Source organism: Schistocerca americana, unplaced genomic scaffold (genome assembly GCF_021461395.2).
Source record: "Schistocerca americana isolate TAMUIC-IGC-003095 unplaced genomic scaffold, iqSchAmer2.1 HiC_scaffold_1493, whole genome shotgun sequence".
NCBI classification, from domain to species: domain Eukaryota; kingdom Metazoa; phylum Arthropoda; class Insecta; order Orthoptera; family Acrididae; genus Schistocerca; species Schistocerca americana.
In genome coordinates this window covers 7501-17500 of record NW_025725577.1, presented here as the reverse complement: position 1 = coordinate 17500, position 10000 = coordinate 7501, and the positions used below count along the sequence as shown (strand labels likewise).

Below are 10000 nucleotides of genomic sequence, written 5' to 3'. Positions count from 1 at the left end.
CCGCTAGGGCCATCGCAATGCTTTGTTTTAATTAGACAGTCGGATTCCCCCAGTCCGTGCCAGTTCTGAGTTGATCGTTGAATGGCGGCCGAAGAGAATCCGCGCACCCGCGCGCCCCCGGAGGAGCACGCTAAGGCGGACGCGGCCTCGCAGCAAGGAAGATCCGTGGGAGGCCAAGGCACGGGACCGAGCTCGGATCCTGCACGCAGGTTGAAGCACCGGGGCGCGAACGCCGCGCAGGCGCGCGCATCCTGCACCGCCGGCCAGCACGAGGCCAACCAACGGCGAGAGCAGACCACGCCCGCGCTAAACGCCCGCACTTACCGGCACCCCTACGGCACTCACCTCGCCCAGGCCCGGCACGTTAGCGCTGACCCACTTCCCGACCAAGCCCGACACGCCCCGATCCTCAGAGCCAATCCTTATCCCGAAGTTACGGATCCAATTTGCCGACTTCCCTTACCTACATTATTCTATCGACTAGAGGCTCTTCACCTTGGAGACCTGCTGCGGATATGGGTACGAACCGGCGCGACACCTCCACGTGGCCCTCTCCCGGATTTTCAAGGTCCGAGGGGAAGATCGGGACACCGCCGCAACTGCGGTGCTCTTCGCGTTCCAAACCCTATCTCCCTGCTAGAGGATTCCAGGGAACTCGAACGCTCATGCAGAAAAGAAAACTCTTCCCCGATCTCCCGACGGCGTCTCCGGGTCCTTTTGGGTTACCCCGACGAGCATCTCTAAAAGAGGGGCCCGACTTGTATCGGTTCCGCTGCCGGGTTCCGGAATAGGAACCGGATTCCCTTTCGCCCAACGGGGGCCAGCACAAAGTGCATCATGCTATGACGGCCCCCATCAACATCGGATTTCTCCTAGGGCTTAGGATCGACTGACTCGTGTGCAACGGCTGTTCACACGAAACCCTTCTCCGCGTCAGCCCTCCAGGGCCTCGCTGGAGTATTTGCTACTACCACCAAGATCTCCACCGACGGCGGCTCCAGGCAGGCTCACGCCCAGACCCTTCTGCGCCCACCGCCGCGACCCTCCTACTCGTCAGGGCTTCGCGGCCGGCCGCAAGGACCGGCCATGACTGCCAGACTGACGGCCGAGTATAGGCACGACGCTTCAGCGCCATCCATTTTCAGGGCTAGTTGCTTCGGCAGGTGAGTTGTTACACACTCCTTAGCGGATTCCGACTTCCATGGCCACCGTCCTGCTGTCTTAAGCAACCAACGCCTTTCATGGTTTCCCATGAGCGTCGATTCGGGCGCCTTAACTCGGCGTTTGGTTCATCCCACAGCGCCAGTTCTGCTTACCAAAAGTGGCCCACTTGGCACTCCGATCCGAGTCGTTTGCTCGCGGCTTCAGCATATCAAGCAAGCCGGAGATCTCACCCATTTAAAGTTTGAGAATAGGTTGAGGTCGTTTCGGCCCCAAGGCCTCTAATCATTCGCTTTACCGGATGAGACTCGTACGAGCACCAGCTATCCTGAGGGAAACTTCGGAGGGAACCAGCTACTAGATGGTTCGATTAGTCTTTCGCCCCTATACCCAGCTCCGACGATCGATTTGCACGTCAGAATCGCTACGGACCTCCATCAGGGTTTCCCCTGACTTCGTCCTGGCCAGGCATAGTTCACCATCTTTCGGGTCCCAACGTGTACGCTCTAGGTGCGCCTCACCTCGCAATGAGGACGAGACGCCCCGGGAGTGCGGAGGCCGCCGCCCCGTGAAGGGCGGGGAAGCCCCATCCTCCCTCGGCCCGCGCAAGGCGAGACCTTCACTTTCATTACGCCTTTAGGTTTCGTACAGCCCAATGACTCGCGCACATGTTAGACTCCTTGGTCCGTGTTTCAAGACGGGTCGTGAAATTGTCCAAAGCTGAAGCGCCGCTGACGGGAGCGATTATTCCGCCCGAGAGCATCCCGAGCCAACAGCGGCGCGGGTCCGGGGCCGGGCCAGGTAGGTCCGTCATCCGGGAAGAACCGCGCGCGCTTGCCGGGAGCCCGAGCGCCCAAAGGGGCGAATCGACTCCTCCAGATATACCGCCGGGCAGCCAGCCAGGACACCGGGGCTCTGCCCAACAGACGCGAACCGAGGCCCGCGGAAGGACAGGCTGCGCACCCGGGCCGTAGGCCGGCACCCAGCGGGTCGCGACGTCCTACTAGGGGAGAAGTGCGGCCCACCGCACACCGGAACGGCCCCACCCCGCGGCGAGTGGAAAGGCAACCGGACACGACCCCGCCGCGGATTGCTCCGCGCGGGCGGCCGGCCCCATCTGCCGAGGGCGGAGGCCAGTGGCCGGATGGGCGTGAATCTCACCCGTTCGACCTTTCGGACTTCTCACGTTTACCCCAGAACGGTTTCACGTACTTTTGAACTCTCTCTTCAAAGTTCTTTTCAACTTTCCCTCACGGTACTTGTTCGCTATCGGTCTCGTGGTCATATTTAGTCTCAGATGGAGTTTACCACCCACTTGGAGCTGCACTCTCAAGCAACCCGACTCGAAGGAGAGGTCCCGCCGACGCTCGCACCGGCCGCTACGGGCCTGGCACCCTCTACGGGCCGTGGCCTCATTCAAGTTGGACTTGGGCTCGGCGCGAGGCGTCGGGGTAGTGGACCCTCCCAAACACCACATGCCACGACAGGCGGCAGCCTGCGGGGTTCGGTGCTGGACTCTTCCCTGTTCGCTCGCCGCTACTGGGGGAATCCTTGTTAGTTTCTTTTCCTCCGCTTAGTAATATGCTTAAATTCAGCGGGTAGTCTCGCCTGCTCTGAGGTCGTTGTACGAGGTGTCGCACGCCACACCGCCAGCCGGCTGTGCACGCTACCGAGTAAGTACCGGTATGCGAACCGCCAGGCGACGGGCGCGCATCGCACGTTTAAGGAGGCGCGGCCGGCCCCACAGGCGGCCGCGACGCTCCCAGGTCTGCGAAGCGGGGCAAACGCCGCGCGCTTCAGTATACGTAGCCGACCCTCAGCCAGACGTGGCCCGGGAACGGAATCCATGGACCGCAATGTGCGTTCGAAACGTCGATGTTCATGTGTCCTGCAGTTCACATGTCGACGCGCAATTTGCTGCGTTCTTCATCGACCCACGAGCCGAGTGATCCACCGTCCTGGGTGATCTTTTCTTAGTTTACACTGTCTCTTTCAAGACAGTTGCATAGGCGGGACGTAGGCGTGTGGCGGCCCCTGTTCAAGCGTTCTGTGTCCAACGGCCTCACGGCCGATGGGCGTCGTACGGCTCCACACCGGAGCGGACAGGCAGTCGGGCGAAAGTCATTCAAAACCGGCGCCAGGCGCCAGGTGCCGCAGGCCAGCCGCTCCAGCGCTTCAGCGCTCGTACCACACAACATTGGCGTTAGTTTTGAGAAGCACGCGTGGTTCCGCACGCGGCGCACGGCTACTGCGAGCCGTACAGGTAGCGTGTTGCGCGACACGACACGCACATCGAAAGACATGCAGTCTAGTCGGTAATGATCCTTCCGCAGGTTCACCTACGGAAACCTTGTTACGACTTTTACTTCCTCTAAATGATCAAGTTTGGTCATCTTTCCGGTAGCATCGGCAACGACAGAGTCAATGCCGCGTACCAGTCCGAAGACCTCACTAAATCATTCAATCGGTAGTAGCGACGGGCGGTGTGTACAAAGGGCAGGGACGTAATCAACGCGAGCTTATGACTCGCGCTTACTGGGAATTCCTCGTTCATGGGGAACAATTGCAAGCCCCAATCCCTAGCACGAAGGAGGTTCAGCGGGTTACCCCGACCTTTCGGCCTAGGAAGACACGCTGATTCCTTCAGTGTAGCGCGCGTGCGGCCCAGAACATCTAAGGGCATCACAGACCTGTTATTGCTCAATCTCGTGCGGCTAGAAGCCGCCTGTCCCTCTAAGAAGAAAAGTAATCGCTGACAGCACGAAGGATGTCACGCGACTAGTTAGCAGGCTAGAGTCTCGTTCGTTATCGGAATTAACCAGACAAATCGCTCCACCAACTAAGAACGGCCATGCACCACCACCCACCGAATCAAGAAAGAGCTATCAATCTGTCAATCCTTCCGGTGTCCGGGCCTGGTGAGGTTTCCCGTGTTGAGTCAAATTAAGCCGCAGGCTCCACTCCTGGTGGTGCCCTTCCGTCAATTCCTTTAAGTTTCAGCTTTGCAACCATACTTCCCCCGGAACCCAAAAGCTTTGGTTTCCCGGAGGCTGCCCGCCGAGTCATCGGAGGAACTGCGGCGGATCGCTGGCTGGCATCGTTTATGGTTAGAACTAGGGCGGTATCTGATCGCCTTCGAACCTCTAACTTTCGTTCTTGATTAATGAAAACATACTTGGCAAATGCTTTCGCTTCTGTTCGTCTTGCGACGATCCAAGAATTTCACCTCTAACGTCGCAATACGAATGCCCCCGCCTGTCCCTATTAATCATTACCTCGGGTTCCGAAAACCAACAAAATAGAACCGAGGTCCTATTCCATTATTCCATGCACACAGTATTCAGGCGGGCTTGCCTGCTTTAAGCACTCTAATTTGTTCAAAGTAAACGTGCCGGCCCACCGAGACACTCACTCAAGAGCACCCTGGTAGGATTGCAACGGGGTCCGCCTCGGGACGCACGAGCACGCACGAGGCGCGTCGCACGCCTTCAGCTCGCCCCACCGGCAGGACATCCCACGATACATGCCAGTTAAACACCGACGGGCGGTGAACCAACAGCGTGGGACACAAATCCAACTACGAGCTTTTTAACCGCAACAACTTTAATATACGCTATTGGAGCTGGAATTACCGCGGCTGCTGGCACCAGACTTGCCCTCCAATAGATACTCGTTAAAGGATTTAAAGTGTACTCATTCCGATTACGGGGCCTCGGATGAGTCCCGTATCGTTATTTTTCGTCACTACCTCCCCGTGCCGGGAGTGGGTAATTTGCGCGCCTGCTGCCTTCCTTGGATGTGGTAGCCGTTTCTCAGGCTCCCTCTCCGGAATCGAACCCTGATTCCCCGTTACCCGTTACAACCATGGTAGGCGCAGAACCTACCATCGACAGTTGATAAGGCAGACATTTGAAAGATGCGTCGCCGGTACGAGGACCGTGCGATCAGCCCAAAGTTATTCAGAGTCACCAAGGCAAACGGACCGGACGAGCCGACCGATTGGTTTTGATCTAATAAAAGCGTCCCTTCCATCTCTGGTCGGGACTCTGTTTGCATGTATTAGCTCTAGAATTACCACAGTTATCCAAGTAACGTGGGTACGATCTAAGGAACCATAACTGATTTAATGAGCCATTCGCGGTTTCACCTTAATGCGGCTTGTACTGAGACATGCATGGCTTAATCTTTGAGACAAGCATATGACTACTGGCAGGATCAACCAGGGAGCTGCGTCAACTAGAGCTGAGCAGCCGGCCGCCCGGGAGTGTGTCCCGGGGGCCCGCGCGAACACGCAAGCGTCCGCTCAATTATTCTGCAAACAGGAGGAGGCTGAGCTCCCCTGCACAATACACCTCGAAACCCTCTCAGGTCCCGGCGGCGCGCAGCGCCGTCCTAAGTACTTGGTCGGGTTCGAGAGAGGCGCAATCGCCCGGAGTTTGGCGAGTAGACGCTTTAGGTGCGACCACCCGTGCTCCCAACTGAGCTTGCCGCTGCCGACAGAGGCCCGGGAGCGTGCTGTCGTGGCATTGCCGGCGGGAGACAACACGCGCCACCTACGGTGGCCGGCAGCTCCAACGCCAGCGCCACAGAAGGACAAAAGCCCCACTTGGGTGCCGAAGCGAACTCTCCCAGCACAGCGCACGCGCCAACACGTCCGCACAGCTGCGATACAATCCACCTGCGAGAACCGCAGAGGCGACCGAGCAGCAGACGGCGTCGCGGCGCCGAGCGCCGGGCGGCGGCGCATCCTCAGCGCACACAGTCCTCAATCGGACCAGCACACTGCAGATGTCCACCGCGCTTCGCACCGGGCCCGCGAGGACCTACTTTGGCCGCACGGCGCCGCGTGCAGGGTGCGCCGGCGCGCAGCTGCGCCGCCTGCCGCCTCCGTCGGCCGGCGCGCCTGCCACTGGCCGCCCCCACCAGCCGGCTGTAGCGCGTGCGCCCACGCACCGCGCGGCCAGCACGCCGGAAGGCCCCCCCTCACCGGCCGGGGACGGTCCCACCCAGCCACCGCCGCGTATCGCTTCACACCCACATGCCATTCACGTTCGTGGGCATGGTGGGTATCGCTGAAACAACCGGTTGGTAGCTCAACCGATCGTCGCCATCACTGATTCACCTCTAGCGAGAACAACCGCACCACAACGGTTTACCAGTTCTTCATTTGCGTAACGTCACCAGCAAACGTAGACGTCCATCGCCATTTGCAAATTCAACGATTGTTGCATGCCTGTGTCAGGTGTCACGACACACTATGTCTGCCCACATACACGCAACAACATGTGCACGCTTCGCGAACACGTGGAAGGTGGCCCCCGTACGTATGCGATGTCCATTGCGCGAACGACTGTCAACCGGCCTCTGTCGCATGTCGCAGATGTGGAACGCAGTGCACCATGCTATCACGGTGTGTGAGAAGAGACGACTACGTCTGACAACACGCGCCACTACATCAACAGACGGCTCATGCTGATCGCCATCCACGGCATACCATACTGCAATCCAGCTCTTATAGGGAGACGACACGTAGCTGAGTGCACAATATTTGGACCGTATGGTTCGCCGTTGTTGGCGCAGTCGTGGTACGGTCACACATGTACCACGATGTATCATTCAGTACATGAGGACCAATGTGCGGTACAGTGTGTGATTTGGACGTACAACATCAGCGGACAGTTGCCACAAGCCGTACCACAACGTAGGCTGTGCTTCGCCATGCGAATGCCAATGAACAACTGCGAAGGGCATTGAGCATGTACGTCCTGCCGCCATCCGCATTACAGTGTATAGCTGCAAGGTGTTTAACATGAAGCGATACTCTGGGGACCGGGCAGTGCGAGTAGCAAACTATATTGCGGGGGTTGCAGTTAGGCAACACTACACTAATTTAACGCGTCGTATGACAATTACAGAGCAGGTTAAGGCCCAACGTGTGTTGGGTTAAGGCCCAACGTGTGTTGGGTTAAGGCCCAACGTGTGTTGGGTTAAGGCCCAACGTGTGTTGGGTTAAGGCCCAACGTGTGTTGGGTTAAGGCCCAACGTGTGTTGGGTTAAGGCCCAACGTGTGTTGGGTTAAGGCCCAACGTGTGTTGGGTTAAGGCCCAACGTGTGTTGGGTTAAGGCCCAACGTGTGTTGGGTTAAGGCCCAACGTGTGTTGGGTTAAGGCCCAACGTGTGTTGGGTTAAGGCCCAACGTGTGTTGGGTTAAGGCCCAACGTGTGTTGGGTTAAGGCCCAACGTGTGTTGGGTTAAGGCCCAACGTGTGTTGGGTTAAGGCCCAACGTGTGTTGGGTTAAGGCCCAACGTGTGTTGGGTTAAGGCCCAACGTGTGTTGGGTTAAGGCCCAACGTGTGTTGGGTTAAGGCCCAACGTGTGTTGGGTTAAGGCCCAACGTGTGTTGGGTTAAGGCCCAACGTGTGTTGGGTTAAGGCCCAACGTGTGTTGGGTTAAGGCGCAACATAGGTTAGGTTAAGGCGCAACATAGGTTAGGTTAAGGCGCAACATAGGTTAGGTTAAGGCGCAACATAGGTTAGGTTAAGGCGCAACATAGGTTAGGTTAAGGCGCAACATAGGTTAGGTTACGGCGCAACATAGGTTAGGTTAAGGCGCAACATAGGTTAGGTTAAGGCGCAACATAGGTTAGGTTACGGCGCAACATAGGTTAGGTTAAGGCGCAACATAGGTTAGGTTAAGGCGCAACATAGGTTAGGTTAAGGCGCAACATAGGTTAGGTTAAGGCGCAACATAGGTTAGGTTAAGGCGCAACATAGGTTAGGTTAAGGCGCAACATAGGTTAGGTTAAGGCGCAACATAGGTTAGGTTAAGGCGCAACATAGGTTAGGTTACGGCGCAACATAGGTTAGGTTAAGGCGCAACATAGGTTAGGTTAAGGCGCAACATAGGTTAGGTTAAGGCGCAACATAGGTTAGGTTAAGGCGCAACATAGGTTAGGTTACGGCGCAACATAGGTTAGGTTACGGCGCAACATAGGTTAGGTTAAGGCGCAACATAGGTTAGGTTAAGGCGCAACATAGGTTAGGTTAAGGCGCAACATAGGTTAGGTTAAGGCGCAACATAGGTTAGGTTAAGGCGCAACATAGGTTAGGTTAAGGCGCAACATAGGTTAGGTTAAGGCGCAACATAGGTTAGGTTAAGGCGCAACATGGGTTAGGTTAAGGCGCAACATGGGTTAGGTTAAGGCGCAACATGGGTTAGGTTAAGGCGCAACATGGGTTAGGTTAAGGCGCAACATGGGTTAGGTTAAGGCGCAACATGGGTTAGGTTAAGGCGCAACATGGGTTAGGTTAAGGCGCAACATGGGTTAGGTTAAGGCGCAACATGGGTTAGGTTAAGGCGCAACATGGGTTAGGTTAAGGCGCAACATGGGTTAGGTTAAGGCGCAACATGGGTTAGGTTAAGGTACAATATGGGTTAGGTTAAGGTACAATATGGGTTAGGTTAAGGTACAATATGGGTTAGGTTAAGGTACAATATGGGTTAGGTTAAGGTACAATATGGGTTAGGTTAAGGTACAATATGGGTTAGGTTAAGGTACAATATGGGTTAGGTTAAGGTACAATATGGGTTAGGTTAAGGTACAATACGGGTTAGGTTAAGGTACAATACGGGTTAGGTTAAGGTACAATACGGGTTAGGTTAAGGTACAATACGGGTTAGGTTAAGGTACAATACGGGTTAGGTTAAGGTACAATACGGGTTAGGTTAAGGTACAATACGGGTTAGGTTAAGGCACTTGGGGGGGGGGGGGGCCCGGTTTGTTGATTGTGATTATCGTAAGTAAATGACTGCGGCATCATCTGATTTGCCACGTCAGGGTGCACCTTTGGCTCATAACAGGCGGCGCTCTGATTCCATGCTTGTGGCAGACCTGTGTCTTTCATTCCTGCCATTGTTTGTGTGGTGTGACAGGAGGCAGTATTGTGATGTTGGGTGCACCCCTGTCTGGGACATGTGTGGGTGTTGGTGGCTTAGCTGAGCAATGGTGGTTGTCGGAAGGGTGGGATATTCTGTTTTCCGAGTGGACCTCCCGGTCTGGTTATGATAGTGTGGATTGTCTAATGTGGCAGAGAGGATGCACTGGGTGTTGTTCCATGCTGGTGCTTACATATTGTCTGTGTGCCTGTTACAGGCAGAGAGTAGTGCGTGATAAGAGTGTCTGGCTGACGTGTGATTGTGAGCAGAGTCTTTCAGCATGTATACGGACAGGTCTATACATTATCTGTATTCTGATGGCTCTATCTATTACTAATCAGCGCCGTGTATACGTTTAATCCGGTTCCAGTCGAAACTATTGTATCTCTGTACATTAGTGACACGGCGAGCCCGCTATGTAGTTACTCGTCTCGGCAGCTTCCACCGGTGTATGGCAAATGATTATAAGGAATCAGTCTAGTCGTCAATACCGATAGTCTGACGTCACATGTCTGGGGTGGGGGACGCTGCGCCCTTCCGGTGGGTCATGGCCTAGGAAGACTCTTCCCACGCAGGGGGGCTTGGACTGTCATTGACTCTTCCGAGTAATATACTTGCCGTACGTTTTTGCGACTGCGAGTGCAACGCTCACCGGTACCGACATGGATGGAGCGCCTCCTAGCTGCCGCTGAGCATCTGCATTCGTACAGCGAGCAACGCGATCGCGTCTGTAGCTCGTACGTGGTACAGCTCGCAGCTCATGTATATGGACAGCGGGAATGTCGCATATTGGACATAACTCTTCATGAAACGCACGTTATAGGGGTGGATTGCACATTGCGAGTGCGAGCAAAGTCCGCCGTTCATCCGCTGGAGTTGCGAGTTGGGCGGTTGGGGTGGGGCA

The 10000-nt window shown here is 55.9% G+C and overlaps 2 non-coding genes and 1 pseudogene across 2 annotated transcripts; all 3 read right to left on the bottom strand.

Moving 5' to 3' along the window:
• The window catches only part of LOC124569429, a 4836-nt pseudogene extending 2053 nt beyond the window's left edge, over positions 1-2783 (bottom strand).
• Positions 2784-2971: 188 nt separating this feature from the next.
• Positions 2972-3126, bottom strand: LOC124569431. Its single transcript, XR_006971223.1, has one exon. It is a non-coding gene; the product is annotated as a 5.8S ribosomal RNA (ribosomal RNA).
• Positions 3127-3477: 351 nt separating this feature from the next.
• Positions 3478-5387, bottom strand: LOC124569433. The gene has a single exon (XR_006971225.1). It is a non-coding gene; the product is annotated as a small subunit ribosomal RNA (ribosomal RNA).
• Positions 5388-10000: the final 4613 nt, after the last annotated feature.